Source organism: Chelon labrosus, assembly GCF_963514085.1.
Source record: "Chelon labrosus genome assembly, chromosome: 18".
Classification (NCBI taxonomy): Eukaryota; Metazoa; Chordata; class Actinopteri; order Mugiliformes; family Mugilidae; genus Chelon; species Chelon labrosus.
The window spans coordinates 24605153-24626697 of NC_140351.1; the positions used below are offsets into that span (position 1 = coordinate 24605153).

Sequence of the window (21545 nt, forward strand, 5' to 3'; positions counted from 1 at the left end):
TGCAGCCATTACTTCCTCTATTGATCAACCATTACGTAGTATTGATCAAAAATTCCGAGTTTGGTCAGACCTCTTCTTTTGTTCAGTCAAACTTAAAATGTAAAAGAAGACTTAAGAAGTGACTAATCAGTTATCAGAACAGCAGCTGTCATGTGGCGAAATGTGCTCACGACATGTTAATGATATTTATTGTGGTTCTGCTGTTGACTAATTCCTGACTTCTCCCTGATGTTGTCACAGGTCTATTTATTTCTCTGCTGGAATACTTTGATTATGTAGCAGGAAGTAGAAATACTACAAGAAACAAAAAGCAGCTTCACTTTCTGTTCCTAAATGTTTTCTTTGTCGCGTATCTCTCGGTGGCATCAGACAAACTATATATTTCTTCTCGTTCTTTTTTTGTCAAGCCCTTCCTGTTCTTCTTCTGTGGTGGACATTTTAAAATGCTGATGGCTGATGATGTAGTTGATGTTGTGTCCCGCTCTCCCACACAGAGACACAAAGGGTGTCTTGTGTGACGGGTGTCCTCCATTGTGAGTGCTTTTTGTGGGAAGTGAAGCCTCACACACACACAGACACACTCCCAGCCTGCAGTCACAGTCATGTAAAGACATGATGCAGCATGAAGCAAGGGATGCTTGTTTTTCCCTCTGTACAGGTGGAGGAGGAGGAGGAGGGAAACCAACTGACTGTGACTTCACTTTATCTCCTCTTTAACACAATTCTAGGGAAAATAAAACATTATTAATATTCTGTACAGCTAATTAACATTTAGGAATTATTTATATATTTATTCATTTACATGTTGTTTTTTTCAAATTGACTTTGATCATTTAAAAAAAAGGTAACATGACTTTTGTGTTAATATTTTTATTAAAATATGGATGACAAAATTTAAGGTATACATAAAATAATAGTGAATTATTGATTTAAACGGAGATAAATAAGTGTTAATAAAAAATGTGATTGACATTAAGTCATGAAATAAGTGTTAAATTTTTCACAATAAGTTTTATGCAGCATGTCTTTGTCACTCAGGGAAAAAAAATAATCTTAATGTATAGTTTACCTGTGTGAATTGTTAGATTTGTATGTGAATAATTTTAGTTTGATATTAAGAACAAGGACACCTAGCACACACAACTGACAAAACAATATAATCCATAAAAAAACAAAAATCATGTTGAAGAAACAAGTTTAAAATGAATTGAAACCTCCTTCGTGACGAAATATTAACAATACGTGTGCCACTAATGCCTTTAATTACCCACCAATCATGTGGAGGTGTGTGTGTGTGTGTATAAACAGTGAGCTAATGGGGAGTTTCAGTGGGACGTTTTGTGTCCACGGGGACACAAATGAAGCAGCTAATTAAAAGCTGTCGTCCTCCCTCAGAGACAGCTGTTGTCTCCACATTAGCCTCGCATTAAAACACACACACTCTCACACACACACACACACACACACACACACACACACACACACACTTGCCATTGATTCCTTCAGTTTCAGTCACATGACAGGCTTTAATCTTGAAGTACTCAAACCGAGTCCAGCTTCTCGACCTGTTTGACTCTAGTTGATGCAGTTGGTGGAGGATGAAGAGGAGGTGAAGGTGGATGCTACTACACCTCCTCTCTTTCTGTTTCTGGCCCCTATTTATAGACTCGCCTTTTTTTAGATAAGATTAAGTTCCATCCCCCGACCAACAGGAGCAGGAGGAGTTAACATACAGTTCAGAAAGGTGTAGAGAGGAGCAGATGACGCAGGGAGTTTGGATTGAAAGTTATCTAATTTTCTGTTATTTCTGTTCATTATTGATTGATCTGAATATTGATTAATGTTGATATTTGAGCTGTAAAATTCCCCCAACCCCCCCAAAACTTCTTGGAATCGGACCAACAGTCTAAAGACGGTTCACTATTGCCACTGATACTTCAAACAGCCCACATCACTGAGGACGTAGTGTAAAGACTCTGAACACACTGTAGGCAATCCGATGGTCCCTATCAGGGCGGAGGTCGCTCCTTCTGGGTTGGGTGGGGGAGGTTAGTGATGGCTTGGATGCAGACAGAGAGGTGTGAAGGAGGATGAAGGGCTGGGGGATGGGCAGGAGTCTTACACCTCTTGCTGGACCAAATGGCTCATCACCTTCCCCCACGTGAACCTGAGAGACCTGAAGCACCACATTTGATCTCTGTTTCCTGTTACTTGGTCTGTTTGACTCGATTGTCTTTGTTTGCTGCATCTGAGAGGACTGATAAAGACCGAAATTACCCGAAGTTTCATGTTCAGTTATAAAATAAGTCATCAGATTCATAAATTACAAATCAGAGGACAATGGTGATGACGATGCAAAATTAGGTTTCTAAGGACATATAGATAGAAAAGAGTGGATAAACTGTGAAAGTAAGACCAAAGGCAATGTCTTAAGCTTTAGGGTGCTGAGTGGTGTGACCCATCTTAAAAATCCAACACAAATCAAGAGTGTATCTAAAACTATTGTCTTATTAGGCCTGATCAAAAGTACAACAAACCAAAGAAGAAATTAAGACTCTTCTTGGCTTGTTTATATCTTAATTTGAACTGATGTTAGTGGGTGAGTTAAACTGCTTGATGAACGTAAAGGCTCAACAATTTAATCATAAAGGACTTCTATTTTTTTTTAAACTGGATGATTTAAAGGAAATGGTGTTGTAAATCTTCCTCCTCGTTGCAATGGTTGGTGAGTCACTGTTCTGGCTGTGGGTTAAGGTGTGCAGCTTAGTGAGTCATGGGAGGTCCTGGAAGCGTCGTAGGATGGGAGTCATTGTCTCTGAGCAGGCGTCAGTCTTCACGTACCTATCCTTTTTGGTAATAAAGAAACAAAATGCGACAAAAGATTCTAAACTGATGAAAAATTTGTCAAACAAATACCAAATTAGTTTAAAATAAAGTTGTCAGATGGCTAGTTGCCTTGTTCGACTAAATATTTAGTTTACATCAAAGAAAACCGATGAAGTCTGATTGTGTACAAATACAGTGAGTAAAAAATCCCATATTTAATGCATAATGTAAAGCTTTGAAAGATTGGTTTTATTGGATAATATCGATGTCATTTTTCACTTTTAGCACAAAAGGTGGTCCAACATTACATTTACTGCAGTTTCATCTTTGAGAACATCGACTCTTAAATGCAGTTGGCGGAGAATACAAGACTATCGAGAAAGACTTACTTCTGCTAAAAGCAGACTCCATTGAGAAAAGTTTTGTTTTTTTGCTAAACATTGACTTAATTGTATTTCATGTTTTTGTGTCACAAAAATTGTTGAATGAAACTCCATAGGAAGCAAATTTTCTGATTGCAATGAGTACTCCATTTAAAAAAACATATATTTTTTCTACATGTGATTTGACAATACATTCAACATGTAAGAAGCAGATGAATGAATTTTAGCACTTTAATCCGCTGTAGATCGAATACATTTCCTATAGTTACTTGAAAGCAATGGTATCTGATCAATAGTCTGGGAAGCCTGAAAACTGAACTCTGAGAGGTGAGAAGAAGATGAGTGTCATTTGAGACAAGGGATGAATAGCTCTAAAGTAGGACACACACACAGAGTTCGGTGTGTCATTTGATGGGTCTTCTCCCGTGAAAGTGTGTTTCTGTTGAATCGGTATTGCACACGCACACACTCCAGGGCTGGTTTGCGGTCTCGTTGCTGGGTTTAAATTTAGGCAAGAGGTAGCTGACTTACACACACACATATATCTTTATATAGCAGTGAACGCTCTATAGTTAGCCCGAGTCAATATTGCTGTGGTCGGCTTCGCTGCTGTCAGCTGGATTACATGAAAAACCCTGCTTGTTATCTTTATAGTTCTGAGTTTGTCTCATCTTGATCCGTTAATTGACAAATCCGATCACTTTTAGTAATTGTCTAAATGAAACTGTATGGTTGAATTAGTTTGTAAAATGAGATGTTTAGAAACTAGCACTTTTTAAAGGTCTGTATTGTGGGCAAGAAATGTGTCGTTCCTCTTCTAAGAATAAAGCGCTGATGTAAAACATTGATGACTTTTGAGAGCATTATATTGTCGATGGCGGTCCTTTAATAGTCCCACTCAGTAGAAACTTCACTGTGTTTCATTTGCTGTCGTTGTGTTCTTGTATGGCCTTGACCTGAAGAGTTTGTTACAGAGATACATTTACGTAACTCGGCTTGTTTGGAGCTGATAAGCTTGCTCGTTTTATTAGTCACCTGTGCACAATTTTAACTTTAGTCAATGAAACTTTTATTCAACTAAACCTTAACACGCTACAAAGTGTCATAAAAGCTGCAACATTTGACCCATGAAACGTTTTTTTTCCCCTTTATCTCCTCTCTCTTTATGCTGAATGACTTTTTCCTTCACGGCTTCCACGGTTTTCTTTTTTTTTTTTTGTGAGTTGTTGAAATTTTCCTGGAAGCTCAGCAGCAGAGGATGAACAACATCTCTGACAGTTACATAACTCAGTGTGTCTGATAATAAAGGCTTCACATGGACCAACGACACTGAGACGGAGAGAGGAGCTATTGTTTCTCCACTTCCTCCATCTCCTCTCTTCTCCTCTCTTGATGAGAGACTGCTTCACTTCCTGTTAACCCCTCATCATCCTCCTCCATACCTTTCTTCTTAACTCTTTCTCCTCTTCATTCTCCATTTAAATTTGAATAGTTAATTTTTATGACATTAATCTGGATATCTTTAACAATCTGGAGATGTTAACTTGATGTAAAACTTCCAAAAACCAAATTAATAGCCATCTGGTTGAGGAAATAACCCTTAACGCCTTATTTGTTCATGCAAACACCAGCTTGTAATTTGTCCAATTTATGACAGTATAATGTGGTGTAATGATATTAGGTTCGCCACATTTTCCCAATAAAAGGTGCTGAATTCGCTGTTAGGTTCTCCTCTTTGCCTCGTGCCCATACACAACTATGACTGGATTACTTTGACACTGGAAAATGTGAGGCTAATACAGGCTAATTCCCAAAGACGTTCTGAATTTACTAGGAATCTTTCTTTTGTGATTTATAAATACATTTACAATTACTTGCCAGATCATTAGGTACACTAGAGGAAACAGACGTATGGTGATCATAATGTTTCACCTGATGGGTCTATCTGTCCTGCTCTAAATCTTACATTCGGGAAGGTTAGGGTATTCAGCATTTGTGGAGGGTGACGCAGCAGTTAACATGCTATACAGTAGCAGCACAGAATGGCATGACCAATAGAGAAGAAATAAGATAAGAAATGTTTAGTTGAACATTAGAACAGTCATGAAGGAGGATTTAGTGCAGGACTCTGTGCTAAGCTATGCTAAGCTAAGCTAGGCTAGGCTAACGGACTGCAGAGTGGTGTCAGTCTTCTCCAACTGTCGGTGGCAGTTTAGTGTTTAATATGGAAAATCATAAAGTCCAAGATAAGCTCCTGTGAGCATCCTCCTCCTCCTCCTCCTCCTCCTCCACCTCCACCTCCACCTCCTCCTTTTAATACCTCCTCCCCACTCCGTCCGTTGTGACATTCTTCCACAGTCATGGCCCTCGGACTTTGGACTGGCAGTAAATACAGCTTTATTTGCAGTGAACAGGGTGAAGGTGTGTGTGTGTGTGTGTGTGTGTGCGTGCATGTGTGTGGGTCAGCAGCCATCTCTCTCTCTCTTTCTCTCTCCCTCTCTCTCTCACACACACACACAAACACACACTCCCATGCAGTGGTAGTTAACTCCACAAGCTGCTTATCAGCAAGACAGTCTCACCACACCCACACAAACACACACTCAGAGCTGCTGGCATCCCATACAACAGGTCTGTCCTACATACAACTGTGCAGTATTTCTGCTTCACTCCTCCACCCCTCCTCCATCAGTCAAGCCATCCATCCGCCCCGTCCATCAACTCAAACACACCTTCAGTGTGATCATTGAGGAATTTCACTGTGTCAGGAATGAATGTTTTTGAGGCATGCCCCGCAGAGCTGCAACATCCTGCAGCCTTATCAAATTAAAGCACGAGTAAACATGTTAACTGCATTTTGATGCAGAGTTGAACTCATTTCCAGTTCAGTAGAAGTCAGAGGTAAATATGTGATCAGTCAAAAAAATCAGGCAGATGGAGATGAGCGTTTTTTTTTTTTGAGAACTTTATATTCATTTTCAAGGTTACAGAACAGTGAACATACAACAACAAATCAACCCTACCCACCCACCCCAAGGCCAAAGAGTAAAAAAACAAAAACAAAAAAACATACATAAAGTATATGTAGATGCACACTCACATATAGAAGCACATATACCATGAAAGAGAGAGAGACTGACAAACTGACAAATTCTTATATTGCTATGTATGCACACTCATAAATATAATCCACATATACTATCAACTGAATACAAAGCTCATGCAGACTCTCATGAAGTATAATCTTGTATATTAAGAAACAAAAAATACATGATGGGGACACCCTCAATCATATGAAAGATAACATCAAATGAAAGATAAGTTCTCAACAAACTCTATGAAGGGAGTCCAGGTTTGGATAAATCTATCCTTGCGTCTGCTGCGACTATACTTCAGCTCCTCCAGTGAGATGAGCGTTTTTAAACACATTCTTGTATTTTATGCCACAAATCAAACTGTGCAGAAACGTTACGAATTTGTTAAAAAGTCTTGTATGAGATGATGTATAGTTTCCGTCTTGCTCCAAGAGTTGAAAAAACGTGTTTGTTTTAAATTTTTTTTTTTTTAGATAACATATTGTTTGGTCTTAATCTAAAAATTAAAATGCAATTAGAAGTGTTCAGATTTATTTTTAAAATAAGACTTTATTTTTAAATTGCTGATGGAGATGAGCTTTTTAAAACACATTCATGTATTTTGTACCATAAATAAAAGTTACCAAAATAAAACATATAAAATATAATGAGTGAGATGAGGTATATTGTACACAGATGCTGCATAAAGTTGTCAAATATAAAGAGTGTCTTGTGAGTCTCTGAAACATGAAACCCTTTCAACACTTTTAATACAAACATGTTTTGGAGTAAAACTGTAAAGTAAATGAAGTGATGATAATCTGTGTTTGATTTAAACCAGTTACCGTCTTAATGTTTCAGGATTAGAGAGGAAGGGGTTAACTGATGGAGGCTGCAGCTTCTCTCTCTCTCTCTCCCTCTCTCTCTCTCCCCCTCTGTCTGACTCTAGCTTGCTCACCCTTTCGCTCGCCCTCCTCCTCCCCCGCTCACCTTTCTTGCTGACTAAACAGTTTTGTCAGCTGGCTGCTGCTCGGCTGCTGAGGATTGGAGAGAGGGAGCATGGGGGAGGTGAAGGAGGGAGAGAGAGCGCCTGCATGCAAATAACGGTGGTGGTTAAATCAATAGAGGTGGATTGAGTTTTAACCGCAATCACTACTCTGGTCACTGCAGGAAGGTGTGCAGCCATTCTTGTGTGGACCGAATTGTTCAGTTTGAGGGTTCTTTGCGTTGCTCAGGATGTCGGGGTAAAGAGCGAGGGGCATCCATCGATCTCCTAGTCTCATCTGTTCACTTCTCCTTATTTACAGAGCGATAGAAGAGCCTCCTTGTTTCCTTGTAGGTCTTTATTTCCTGTCCTTCTGTTATTTTTCTTGCTTCATCTTCTTGTTTCCTGTCTGTCTATCTGTGTCACTGTTTCCCTTTATGTCCTTGTTTCCTCACCTTCTTTCTGCTTTGTTTTTTTCCCTTGTTCCTTTTTCCTCCTCCTTGTTTTTCATACTACTTCCCTCTTCTTGTTTCTTTTTTTCCCCTCTCCTTGTTTCATCTCCTTGTTTCCTCTCCTTGTTTCCTTCTTTCTTCTTCCTTGTTTCCTCTCCTTGTTTCCTCTCCTAGTTTCCTCTCCTTGTTTCCTCTCCTTTTTTTGCTCACTGTTTCCTCTCCTTGTTTCCTCTCCTCTTTATTTCTTCTGCAGTTTTTCTTCTGCTTTGTTTCCTCCTCCTTGTTGCCTCTCCCTGCTTCCTCTTCTTCCTCCTCCTCCTGTGTTTTGTCTCCACTGATCTCAGACCAGTCTCCATATTTTAAATCCGTCGAGGACCTTTTGGATGAAGAAAGCAGATGTTTTTGACTGTGGAGACCTCGGTTTAATCTGAAGCGGTGTGATCGTGTCGTTGTTAAACCGCTCTGCTTTTTGTGTGCTGTTGTAGTTCAACATGTGAATGGAGCCAACAGAGCCGGCCTCCATAATCCCATTAATCTGACTGTTGGCTGTAATCTCTCACATACACCTCCCTCCTCAGAGCAGGTACCATTGTTTGTTCTGCAAACATGGGACACGCCTCGTTGCCTTGGCAACCACAGCACCAACATGCCCCCAGACTTTCTTTTCTATTCCTTCTTTGACTCAAGAAAGAAAAAGGAGGTTTGGAGGAGTGATGTTTTTTCCTCTCTTTCTCCTTGTCTCCTCATTTCTTCTATCCTTGTTTCATCTCCTCATTTTATCTTCTCTTGTTTCCTCTCTTTGCCTCCTGGTGTTTTGGTCGTCTCTTGTCTCCTGTCCTTTTCTCCTGTTTCTTCCTCTCCTTGTCTCCTAGACTTTGATGATTTCTCCTTGTCCGTTATGTTTCATAGACTTCGTCCTTGTCTTCACCTTTGTGTCGTTGTCTTTCATTTGTAGAGAGATGAATATCCTTCTTTCTCCTCTTCATTCCAGTCTTCAGTGTCTTCTTTGTCCTTCTCATTATAACTGTCGTCTTGTTCTCATCCTTGCCTTTCTTTCTTTCTTTCTTCTATTTATTTTCCATTTTTTAAATTTTTGTCTTTGTGATGCTTTTTATTTTGAAGTGGCGTTGACTCAGGGTTCTGTCCTGTTACTCCCAGATATGATTGTTGTATGAAGCATTACTGATGACACACACACACGTGTTACATGTGAAGAGTTTTTGATAACAGGGTCACATACACATCATACACGTAATTACAGGTTTAACGAATGAGTCTTGTCCACACACACGCACACTGGCTCCGCCCTCAAACGGCATGTAACACATGGTCCAATCAGGAAGTAGAAAAATTTGGGCTTTATTGATAAATGCACAGTTAACTAAGAAACTTCCTGTGTGCACGCCTATCCTGCTGCTTCTTCTCTCCGCCTTTCAATTTGTCATCTTTTTTTCACTCCCTCTGAGTGAAGTTTTTTTCTTAAACTCCTCCCTCCACCCTCCTCCCCAGAACCCTTTTATTCTTGTCCTCCTCCTCCTCCTCTGTGTTCTCATCACGTTGACTCTCATCCTCCTCTCCACCTCTTCTCCCGTCCTTTTTCTCTCCTCCGTCGGTGAAGTTCAGTGTGTGAAGGTTCAGAGAATCTCTGTCTGTCTCCCATCTAAAGACACAATGTCCACAAACACATGATATGACCACGGCCGACATTCATTTTATTGTTTTTATTTCATTTCCTTGTTTATCTGGTGTTTTTTTCTTAAGACTTCTAGAAACACTTCTTGACAAGACGACATTTTTCTAACATAATCAGAATATTAGACTTCTTGATCACCTTATTGATTAACTGATTTCTGGGGTTCATTCAAAAACTTTTGTTCTGTTTGTGTGTATTGTTGAATGGGGGATGTGTGTGTGTGTTTGTCTGGGAGGATCTATAGGTGGGTGTGGGTGTGGTCTCAGGTGTGCATTGGGACTCTGGGGGGGTTGCACCAGTAGGTGTGCCCACCACACTCCATTCAGGTTTTAGCTGAAAATAACAAAAAAAAACCTCCCATGGGAAAGTGTTGTGGTGGGACACACACACCTATGCATAAACACACAAGTGTGTGTGTGTGTGTGTGTGTGTTGCCCGGAGGCAGACATACAAAGAGGCTCTGAGTCTTTTCACTCAACTGAAACCTGGTCCTCAGCACCACACCCTACATACACACAAACTAGTGTTTCTATCTTTATGAGGACGTTCTGTTGACGTAATACATTATCCTAGCAGTTCATCCAAACCCTAACCATCCCAACAAAGTGCCTAACCCTTACCTAACTGTCACCTTTAGCCTGTAACGAACTCTGAGAAGATTTTAAACCCCTAAAATGTAGTGGAGGGCAGAAGAACAGCCACACAACATAAGTATTCTGGAAGAGTTGAGCCCCTAAGACATAATAAAAACACACACACAATGTAGTTTTTTCTTTTTTTTCTTTTTTTTTTTTGCGGCGTTCTCTGTCATTCAGCTGTTTCTCATCTCATTCTTCCATCTCTTCTATGTTACATTTACCTCCTCATCTCACCCCTCTTTTTCATCATCACTCACTTTTCCCTTCTCCTCTCCATCATACTTTGTCTCCCTCTATTTATGAATCTTTGTCATCCTGCTGGGGGATTATTATGGGGGAGAGAGGGAGTCGGTAAGGTAGCAACTGAAGAATGCTCTCCCCTCCCCACTTCCTGCTTCCTCTCCAGGCAGGAAGTGAAGGATACTGCAGTGTTGTTTCAGCATCTCCGTGACAGCGATAAGCAGGGACAGCTCAGGATGGAGGTTACAGGAGATCAGTGGTGCTTTAAAAGTTTGTCAAAGCATTAAATCCCTTCTCTTCAGCAACATGTTAACTACTTTATCTTAAGCAGGCCTTTTCTCTTGCTGCATAAAAAATGCTGTGAAACTAAGGTGAAGCTCCAATGTGATTGATTAGTTGGCGTCAGATTCAATTCAGTTTTAGTGTCAATAACAACACAGCAACCCCCAGAGCAAACATGAAGTCGACAGATGCGAAGAAAAACTCCATGGAGATAGGCACACACAGCTATTAACAGGTTTTACAGTAGTAGCACACAAATACATGAGTAGTATGGCTGCAGCAAACGTTATGTTTTCAGTCAGTTAATCGGTCGACTATTTTTTCGATAAGTTGACTGATCTATGTATTATTTTTTGTTAATGTTTCAACTTTATTTCTGAGTAGTTGATTGTAGTACTAAAGTCTAACATTTCCTAGTAAATGTTATGCAATGTTATACAATCATAATAATGTCATATTTAAACACGAAATCCATAAATGAACCCATTTTTACCAAATATTTGAATATAGTATTTTTACTATATTCTATCTTTACACAGAGTGTAATGTATGACCATGAGTAGGAAATTTATGTCTTTTAGGTTTAGAGGTCTACATGTGCCGAAACAATGCTAGCGATTGGCATTGCAGTTAGCGTTTGCTCTTTGGTCTCGCTGGATTTGTTTCTCAAAAATAACTAATGAGGACACAACGACGACTCCTAGGCTCTGACCACCAACCAACCATCAGCCTAAATTCAATGTAATGGTGTAATATTCAGCGGCTCAGCGACAGTTGGGAGTTTGTCTTCTTGTTTTGGGATTTTGAGAGGTTTGAGCTATTGGCCATGGTAGTGCCCTCTATTGGATAAAAAGTATTAACAACGAGAAACGTCTTCTCATTTCATCACTTTTGATGTTTGGATAAGGGCTTTTTTTTTTAGTGACCGTTGCGATGTGCCGATGGATTTTATTCAAGCTTGTTTAAGTAGTCGACCTAATCGTTGAGTCGTTGCAGCCCTAATGAGTAGAGGAGGAAAGGGTTTAGAGCTTATGGACAGGAAGGAGAGTAAAACCGCATTTAGAGTACTGCGGGACGTAGACGCCGTAACCTGTGCACGTAGCATGTGCCGCCGTTGAGCATGAGCCATTTAAACTTGTGCGCTCGTCAGTCTGACTCGCTCTGTAACTACACCACCCAAACACTAGTCAGCGCTGTGTCTTTTTTGCTAGCTGGGTTCATTTTTGTTTCTACTTCCTGCTTCACGAGTCACACAAATGTTTGTATCTCCAAACCTGCTCAGTTAACCTTTCCTCAATGTGTTCCATCTTACAGTTCCAGCGCTAGGCTCTGCAAAGGCTCTGCGTCGGGGTCTGCGCTGTCGCTGTAGCTTCTGCGTCAACTTAGCGCAGAAGTCTAATCTGCCTATAAGAAAGCAGCAGTGAAAAAAGAGGAGTGAGGGAAAGTGAGGGAGGAATTAAGAAAGGATGAAAGAAAGAATGAAAGATGAAAGAGGGTTGAGTGCAAAGGATGAAAGAAAGGGGGAGGCGAAGGTATGGGAATGCAGATGAATGAAGTTAGAAAATGAAGGAGGGATGGAGGAAAAACAAAAAAGAGCATCACTGGTCAAACGTCAGCTGAACTGCATCATCTTATTACAAAAGACAGTGTTTGTGTGTGTTTCACATGAAGGCCGTATTCTTCGGACACAAAGGCGGCCATTATGGTGCAAAGAGGGGAGTTTCTCTCTCCCTCCCACCCGCTATCCTTCCATCCATCTCTCCATCCTGTTCACTTTGTCTTAACTGCACATTTAATTTTATTCATACAGAACCAGTTTTTTTAACCTCCTAATGCAATGCATGCAGGGGAATCTATACAAATAAGGAGACATTCAAAGAAAACCGAACATATTACATTTACAGTAAAAAAAAAAAAAAAACCTGTTGAATTAAATCAATTAAAAAAATAATAATTCTGCTGCAGCTAAAAGCAATAAATTGATATTTAATTTACCTCATCGTAAACTTTTTCCCCATTTTTTTTTTTTTTTTTTTTTTTTTATGAACCTTAACTGCAACTCAGCAAAACTATCAAAAATGGAGCTTTAATTTAAACCAGAAAGACAATACTTAACTTAAGTTATCAGGACTGATTCAATTTCTAAGGTTTCTATTTATACCGGCAAAAACAAGGTGTAAGTTTTAAACGTGCACCACTGATTAAGTGTCAGATGTTTGGTGTTCGTGTGTCGCCATGAGGCCTCACGGCATGCTGAAACACGACAAAGCCGGTTTGAGCTCTGGTCTTATTGAACACACACTCATCCTGTATTCCAGGTGTTGAAAGAGCTGTGAGGGTTTACTTTGCATATAGAAAGATGGAGGAGGAGGAGGAGTCACGCCCAGTCTTCTATTGTTGCTGTAACTCCAGAAGGAGGAGAATGAGGAGGACAAAGTTGTTTTTCTTTGGCAGGTCATTAACAGATTACGTTGCTGAAGCTGCCAATCGTCTTCACATCAATCAACAGCAAAAAAGAAATCAAAAAGTCTTGCTTTCTTTCTCAAACCCCAGATAATTCATTTAAGTCAGAAAACAAAGAAAAGCAGAAAATATTGCCCTGATCAAAATAGAATGGAAAAATAACTTTTTTTTCTCCTCCCTTTTCTTCTTCTCCTACTCTCCGTTTGCCTCATTCTTTGTCTTTTATTTATACTTCCTCCTTCATTCTTATTCTCCTCTTAGTCCTCCCTCTTCATTTCAACCTTCCTCACTTCCTTCATTTTCTTCTTCTGCGTCTTCTTCCTCTACTCCTCATCTCCTCCTTCTTCCACTTCTTCCTTCCCTTCTTCCTCCTGCTCTTCCACTCTTGTTCTCCTCCTTGTCTTTCTGCTTGCTTATTCTACTCTACCTCCTCCCTAGTCTTCGTGTCAGCTTTCTTCTCCATCATCTTCTTCTTGTCCTTCTTCTCCTCCTCCTTGTCCTTCCCCAATCCTTCTTCTCTTTCATATTCTTTTGCTGCTCTTCCTCCTCATCCTCCTTCTTCTTCTGTTCTATTTCCAGTAGATGTGATGCTCCACAGCAGCAGAACCGCTTTGTCAATAAAGTTCTACCGTGATTGATGTTTTGATGTGAACACATACATTTGATCACACCATTTTATTTGGCATCCATGGCAACTGGTCAGAACTAACAATAAGTCCACATATTCCTGCTTTTTTAAACGCTACCACTTCACAACCCTCTGTGGGATGAGCTAAGCCCCCTTGCACGTTTCCTTCCCCAGCTAGACTCTGTTGGCCTCCGTCTGAAACACGTTAACAACTCGAAAGACAGACGAAGCACATGTAACTTCAGATGTGGCCTGACATTGTGGAGTTTCTAGAGACCCAGCCCTTTAACGTTAAAGGGGCCTTCGGCTGTTGTAGAGTCCTCGGAGTAAAGATGGAAGGATAACAGCAGCCTGTTGAGGCAGAGGACTCTGTGTGTTATGGATGTGGCCAGCTGTGAGGACTTTCCCTCCGACTCCTTCTCCACGACACACATCACTTTCTGTCAGCCTGCAAATATGTGGGCTGTGTGTGTTTTTGCCTTATTAATTACACACACAAACGGACACACTCCCAGTTGTGTTAGCAGGCGGTGTGTGCGCCAGCTGCTGTGTGTTTGAGCTGTGCAGACGATGAATGTATTGCTTGTTGAGCAGAGAGACAACTGCTGGAGGAGGACAAGGAGGAGGAGGAGGAGGGTTTAGCCCCCCTCTAGGGATGGAGGGATGGATGGAGAGCTGGAGAAGGATGAGAAGAACAGGAAAGTAGAATTTTCCATTCGCCGGTGGAAAATATTAGTTTGAAGTGATGAAGAAAGGAAGTGTGGGAAACACAATGAGACTAAAAACTTGTCTGCTGAAAGTCTCTTTTTAAGTTTACCTGAGGAAGGATTTGAAAATTGTGACCATGTCAGGACGTTTAGCCTAGCTTAGCATCAAGACTGATGGGAAAGAACACCAACAACACATGCAAATAAATAGGTTTAAGCTACAAGCTGCAGGAATTCAGATTATGGCTGCAACAAGTGGTCGTAGTGTTTACTGAAAAAGCCCAAGCATCAGAAGTGAGGAAATTCATTGAACAGAGATTAAGCAACATGGTGGTTTGAATTGGATATCTTATTTTTGAAAACCCAATTTCTGCACACATAGACCTACGAAACTAAATGAAACTTTGGTGTTTAGCACCCCAGCGTTAAGGTTCTGGGTTCTAACCTGCTGGTCGGCCGTGGTCTTTATGTGGAGTTTCCATGTTCTCCCTGTATCTTCTGTGTTTCCTCTCATATAGACATGACTGTTTATTGGTGATCCAGAACAGGCCATAGGTGTGATGTGAGTGTGAATGATGGCCATCTACAGGATAATAGAGCTGACTTTCACAGCTCAATGTCATGATTATATTTGAATAAAAGTTTTTTAGGGAAGTTTTTAACAGTTGCAGCCCAGATGGTTTCAGTTTCAGGGGGCGTACCTAATCAACCAGACCCTTAGTGTGTTGTGATAAGGGCTGGATGGTGGAGTTGTTGAGCGTGTTGGTGACGACCAGCGTGGTCAAAATGGCAGCCGCACAAGTGTTTGGCAGAAACTGTTGAGAGCCGGTGTTCCAGGTTAGCATCTGGTGACTCACACAGACACACATTACACACACGCACAGGCGTAGCTCGGCCAGGTTAGCATCTGTTAGCGTGGTGTGAATGAATAGAGGTCTCACAGAGGAGAGAGCAGAGGTCGTTGGCTGTCTCAGACACCTGTCTGCTTGTGTGTGTGCGTGAGACAGCTGCTCAGCACGTTGACGAAGAATCCCCCGCCTCCCTCACCCCTCAGTCACCCCCTCACCCCCACTGCTGGGTCTGTAATTACAGAAGAAAGCTGGGAGGAGGAGGATGGAGAAAGAGAGGGAGGAATGAAATGTAGTGGAGAATGATTAATGTCTGTTGGGCTGAAGCTAATGTGGAAGCTGCAGTTCAGGCTGACCTGTGGTAAATAACATCAATGCTACAGAAGTAATTTGTTTGAAATCAGTTAAGGCCTTTTATTACCACATAGAAGGACCTGTTTTACAATTAGTCATAGTTGCATAAGTCGTGCGTTGACAGGGCACAAGCAAGTGGCAGTAAACCGATGGGCAGATTAACAAATTTATAAAATGGATTTTCTGCCAAAAGATATGATGTAAGGCGGGGGGGGGGAAATTATGAATTAGATGCAAAATGTTCGTCAGTTTGTCACTGAATAAAATAAGAAATACAAAGAGAAAAGAGGAACATAAAATTACTCAGAATGCAAAACGTGAACTAAAATGCCTTAATTAAGAATTTAAAAGTTTAAAGTAAATGCCAAACAAGGGAACACAAATAACAAAAATAAGAAAAATCTTTAAAACATAAAATGACGGAAATGAGATGCAAAATGACAAATGAGGATTAAAATGAGAAAAATGAACCAGTTGGTACAATGATACAATTTGGAAATAAAATGCAAAAATGACAAAACTGAGAGGCAACATGCCAAACATGGGAAAAATGAAACATAAAATGAAATGACAAACCAAACAAGCTGTAAAACGTATTTTACATAATAATGTATAAGGACATGCGGATCCAGATCTGAACCACATATTAACCCTAATGTGATCAGACTGTAATAAGCCCCTAAAGTCTCCCACACGTGCTCCTCATCAGGAGTCAGCTGATCCAAGTTTGTGCAGGCGTTTCATTTTGTCATCGTTCCCATGTCGATATGAGGAATTGGCCCTGGCTCAAATACAGGAAGTAATACTGCTGTGTCATGACGGGCAGAAGCAGCACGCAGCCACGGCATCATGCAGTGTTCCCTCGGTCATACGTTTTAAACGAGGTCTTCTCAAGCCTGTCGAGGCATCTTAGAAGCTGCCCTGCTGTTAATACGAACTTTTTAGGTGTCACTCAACACATGACATGACTTGATCTGAAGGTTCTCCAGTAACTGCATGTACTGACTCATTTGTGTGTTGATAAGGATGCTCACGCTTGGAGAAACCGAGCAAGCAAGGTATGAAACAGACTGAATGAGAGAGAGAGAGAGGCGAGGAGGTGTTGATGTCCCTGAGGCAGTAGTCGGGCAGCTTGCCAGGGCAGTAGCCAATCCGCTTTCAGGTTACATGTAGGGTGGCGGGCGACTGGCCAATCAGGATAGAGCTTAGTTCACGGAGCAGGGGTGGCAGCAGAGTGGCTCGTCTGGTCTAACTGGATTCTCTCTCTCGGCCTAAAGACGTTCACTTCTTTCTTGTGTTTTCCTTCTTCTTTTCTCACTTCCCTTTTCTTGTAGTCAGTGAATGTTCCCTCCCCACCCACTGGATCATCTCTCTCTGTCTTTCCCTGACTCTCTGAACCTTGCTCAACCCACTCCATCCATGCTGCATTGTGAAACATACGTTTCCTGTAAAAGAGCCCTGGGAGGCATGTGTGCTGTCGAAAAAGTCCAAAAGAGACTAAAAATACTGAGCTGATGTCAGCCTTGTCATCTTTTATCCTGTCTCATTAACTGAAATTTAAATGAATCCACTGATATTTAATTGATTAATACTCACTTGCCAGTTCATTAGGTACAATTGTAAAAACACTTCTACACTAAATCCCCCTTTGTGTTCTATTCTTCAGTTCGAAACGTTGACAGAAAAAAGGTCATTCAACTGGATGATCATTATCTTGGCCTCTAGTTGGCCACAATAATGGGAACATGTGTAGGTACAGCACGATACAATTCAATAGTACTACAAACCATAGCCTCCACAATGAATCAGCTTCTCTCTTCGTTATTTGAAACTAATGCTGAATACCAAAACCTTCATGAAGAGAAGATGCCAGACATTGATTAGTGTACCAAATGAACTGGCAAGTGAGTATTTTGGCCAAACAGTGCATCTTAAGCAGAGTTAAGACCCCATTACCTATGCGCGTAGCCAACGCTGGTGCGAGCCATTTGTACTTGTGCGCTTGTCAGTCTGGCTCTCTAGTCGGCGCTGTGTCTTTTTTGCCAGTCGGGTTCATTTTTGTTTCTACGTTCCGCTTCACTTTCCGCTTCCTGCTTCAAACGTTGAGCAAAATTCGGCCGAAATTCTGGAATTTCGTTTGTATCTCCAAACTTCCTCAGATAACCTTACCGATTCTTTATTGATCCAAAATAATCAATTCAAAAATTGCAGAGATGTAGAAGCAGCTGGAAATACTAAGGCGAAAACTTGCTACTACCAAGCTGATCAATCACAGCTCTTGTACTCTGCATCGCAACAACGCGTAGTTACATTTCTGGGGAGGTGCACGTCAGCTACGGTGCTAGGCTATGCTAGGTGTCTGCGTTGTTGCCATAGCCTCTGCGTCAACTTAACGCAGAAGCATAAACTGACTATTACTCTCTTCCTTTTGTTTCTCTCTTGTGTTTTGCATTTTAAATGAGAACCAGAACCTTCATGAAGATAAGATTTACTGCAAGACTGTTGTATTGGAATACAATATTTTCACTAGTGTACCTAGTGTACCTAATGAACTGTGTACTTCCATAATAATAAGTTATTTATTAAAGCAAAAATCCCTCTCATGATAAACAGAAGAACAGGGCTTGTGGACTGTTTATTTTCTAAAGTTTTGTGACAGGGCTACAGAAGTGCATGCCATTAATTTAAAAGCAATTTTTAGAAAAGGATATCTTAATATTTTGCTGAAACATCAGACCAACAAGGCTCATTCATGAGTGGTTTTCAGAGCAAATGACCCAAAGCAAACGGGATACTTCAACCATGACTTCAGGAACCTTAATATTCCAAAATGTGAACCAACATCTGGTGCAGCACCTCATTTAAATATTTTCTAAACTGTTCTTTCCTCTACTCAGGTGTTTCTCCTCTTCTTCCTCTCCTCCCTAGCTTTCCTCTGCACTTGTCCATGCCTGTCAACCCGAAGCAAAGCAGCATTCTTCGGCGCGCGCATTCCTCATGGTGCTCTGCGAGTTATTTTTACCGTCAGAGTGTGTTACAGGCCGGTCCGTCGTCACCGACCTGCTTTCACAGTTTGAAACATCGATTCATCCGCAAAGTCTTGGGTTTTGCGTTGTCACTCTAGCTCTAGTTATTCTGTAACACACACCGACTCCCAGACTGGTTAATGTTTCATGTCCTGTCAGTTAGTAGTGGATTGTGATTAAAAGAAAGCGGGCAGGGCATGTGTGCATGTTTGATTAGTTTGGATTCATTGTAAATGATGCTTTGGAGCAGGGCTTACAGTAGCTGAATAATTTCATGCAGTTTTTGTTTTAAAAATAAAAATGTAGTACTTTAATCTGCTGTGTTGGCAGTTTTGAGAGTAAACAATATTTTAGATGTTAAAATCTAGTTAGACATGCTAATTTAAACTACAAGACAACTTTCCATTTTAAGGTCAAAATTAATACCAAGATAATGATAAAAATCATGTGTTAATAATTGTCTCTTTTGATGCTAACTTGCCACCTAAAAATCCAAGAGAATTAAAAAACTAAAGTATATATATATATATATATTTTAGAATGGCAATATCGTTTTAAACATCAAAGTCCAGAAAAACATTTATTACAGCATTTACATAAAAGGGGTAAAGATTATAGACTTACACGCTATCTGATGTGAAGTTAAGAAGCAGAAACATGTTAGCTTAATGATGCTTAATTTTGCATTGTCAGCAAAATTGTAAAACTAGCCTCAAAGAAGAACTACCAAATGTAAAAGCTAAAGCTAACTTGTAGCATTAGCTTGTAGAAGACTTTTGTTACTATTAATGTTATTTGCACCAATTTCATTTTTATAATTCATTTATATATTTATGTATTAGTAATATTACGGATGTATTTACTTATAAAAATCCACCATTACCTAATGCTTTGCGTGTAATGGAGGTGGCAGCATTATCGGAGGGCAAGAGGCTAGTTTTAACATGCTAACAGAAGCCCTTTTGGCACAGCAGGGACTCTGTATCCTTTTATAGTGATTATGTGTCTCATATTTATTAACATAAAACTTTAACCCGTCTGGAATTAATAATGCGGGCAGGTCTGGTTTTCAGTTTTAAGCTGTGTCAAGCTACAAACAATACAGCTGCATCTATAGCAGAACACACTTAAAGTGAGTTAGCGGGGCTAGCTCATTAGCTGCTGGCTTAGCGGGGGCTTTATGTGGTGGAGGGGGAACATGGTGATAAATCCTGGTTTAGGTGGGTGTTGTGGCGCCTCCCTGTATCAGCTTACACCTCCTTTATCTCCAACAATACTCAGCCCATTAACACTCACAACAGCTCTGCAGATACCAAACCCGTTTCTAAATCGCGGGGCAGGTTGACTTTATATAAATGTAAACACTTTATTTAGTTCTAATCCTTTCTGTCGTTTACTTGCACAATTTTGTAACTGGCTGTAAATCTAGGCCATATCTTTTTATGTTATGCATGGTTTTAAGCTGTAGGTTTTGTCATTAAACATATATTTAGATTTAGTGTGACCTACACTTTCTGAGTATGTCATATTAACAACTGCAGAACTTGCCTGAAGATGATCATGGTTTTAGATTTTCCATCAGTATTGAAGTGTTTCAGTTATAGTTTCCAATCCATCAAATACCACACAACAAACAGGAAGTGCAGAGACTAAATACGGCGTACTTAACATACCAAATATAAACAAATATATTCCTAAAAAAGATGGCTACAGGCTTACATTGTTAATCAGTGTAGTACCTGCATAGTTTTTTTTTTTTTTCCAGATTCGTAGTAATTCATTAATGATCTCCAGTGTGTCCAGTTGTATGTTGAAAACAGGACGTGCAAATGGTGAATTCTGCACATTTAGTTTTATTCATTCATTCATTCATCTCCTGTAACCGCTTGTGCTATGAAGGGTCGCAAGGGGGCTGGAGCCTATCCCAGCTGTCATCGGAAGAGAGGCGGGGTACACCCTGGACAGGTCGCCTAGTCTATCGCAGGGCCACTTAGTTTAAAAAAATGTTAAAACTGAGTTTGTAGTCCATAATATAATTCCCCACCCCTCCTGTCTCTTAGTGTAATAATCTCTCCCTATGTTTGCAGACTTTTCATTTAATCGTACTGATATCGCAGCTTGCAGACATTTTCTTTCCTCCTCTTGTTTTCTTTCCCTCTCATCCTTGTCACCTCCATCCTCATTTGCCTCCTAATTAGTCTTACCACCAGTCTAAGCTCTTAATCTTTTTCCCTCTGTCTCCTTCCCCCTCTGTTTTTCCTCCTCATCCCTCCATCCATAAATACATCCATGAGCCTTGCAGGCTGTTGCATCCCTTTATCCGTCCATCTTCTCTTGTATCATGTATTTCCCTGTCAGTTTTGTCCTTCACCTCAGTTCATCCTGTGGAACAGCATCAGATTATTGTGTTTGTGAATCTCAGCTAAGCTTCCAGACTTTTTGTTGTTCTTCTTGCGATGCTTATTTATTTTGTTCCTTTTAAATTAAGCTTTAGAGCGCTATCCTTTAAAAATATTCTCCTGAATCAGCTGTAATTACTCCTAAAAGCACATTTATGTCAAATGTCATGCAGCGAGGAGAGATGCTATCCGACGTTGCCCTACGCACAGCAGATACCAGGTCTCTCTGTGTTACCCATGATGCACCGTGCCTCTGTGTCCCGGCATGGCGTCGCTGCAGTTCAGTTTGCGTTATCTATCGGCGGTGATTGTATCAGCACATAAGTAGCAGCAGAAAACAGGCGCTGCACGTTGACCTCTGTACTTTCAGACTGGGTTTTTGTGTAATCTTGGGCCTGAAGGTGTGTGTGTGTGTTGAAAGAAACTCAGTCAAGTTAAACTGTAGCTGCACCATGAAACGCAGCTTTTTACTTTATTTTGTGAATAAACGATGTTCCTTCGCTGCATATTGTGCGTGCTCTGTGTCTCATTTAATGTGTTTACATGG

General features: G+C 40.6%; 1 protein-coding gene across 2 annotated transcripts in view; it reads left to right on the top strand.

The window, feature by feature from the left end:
* The window catches only part of rreb1a (ras responsive element binding protein 1a), a 54588-nt gene that overhangs the window by 4032 nt on the left and 29011 nt on the right, over positions 1-21545 (top strand). The gene's annotated exons all lie outside the window — the stretch shown is intronic.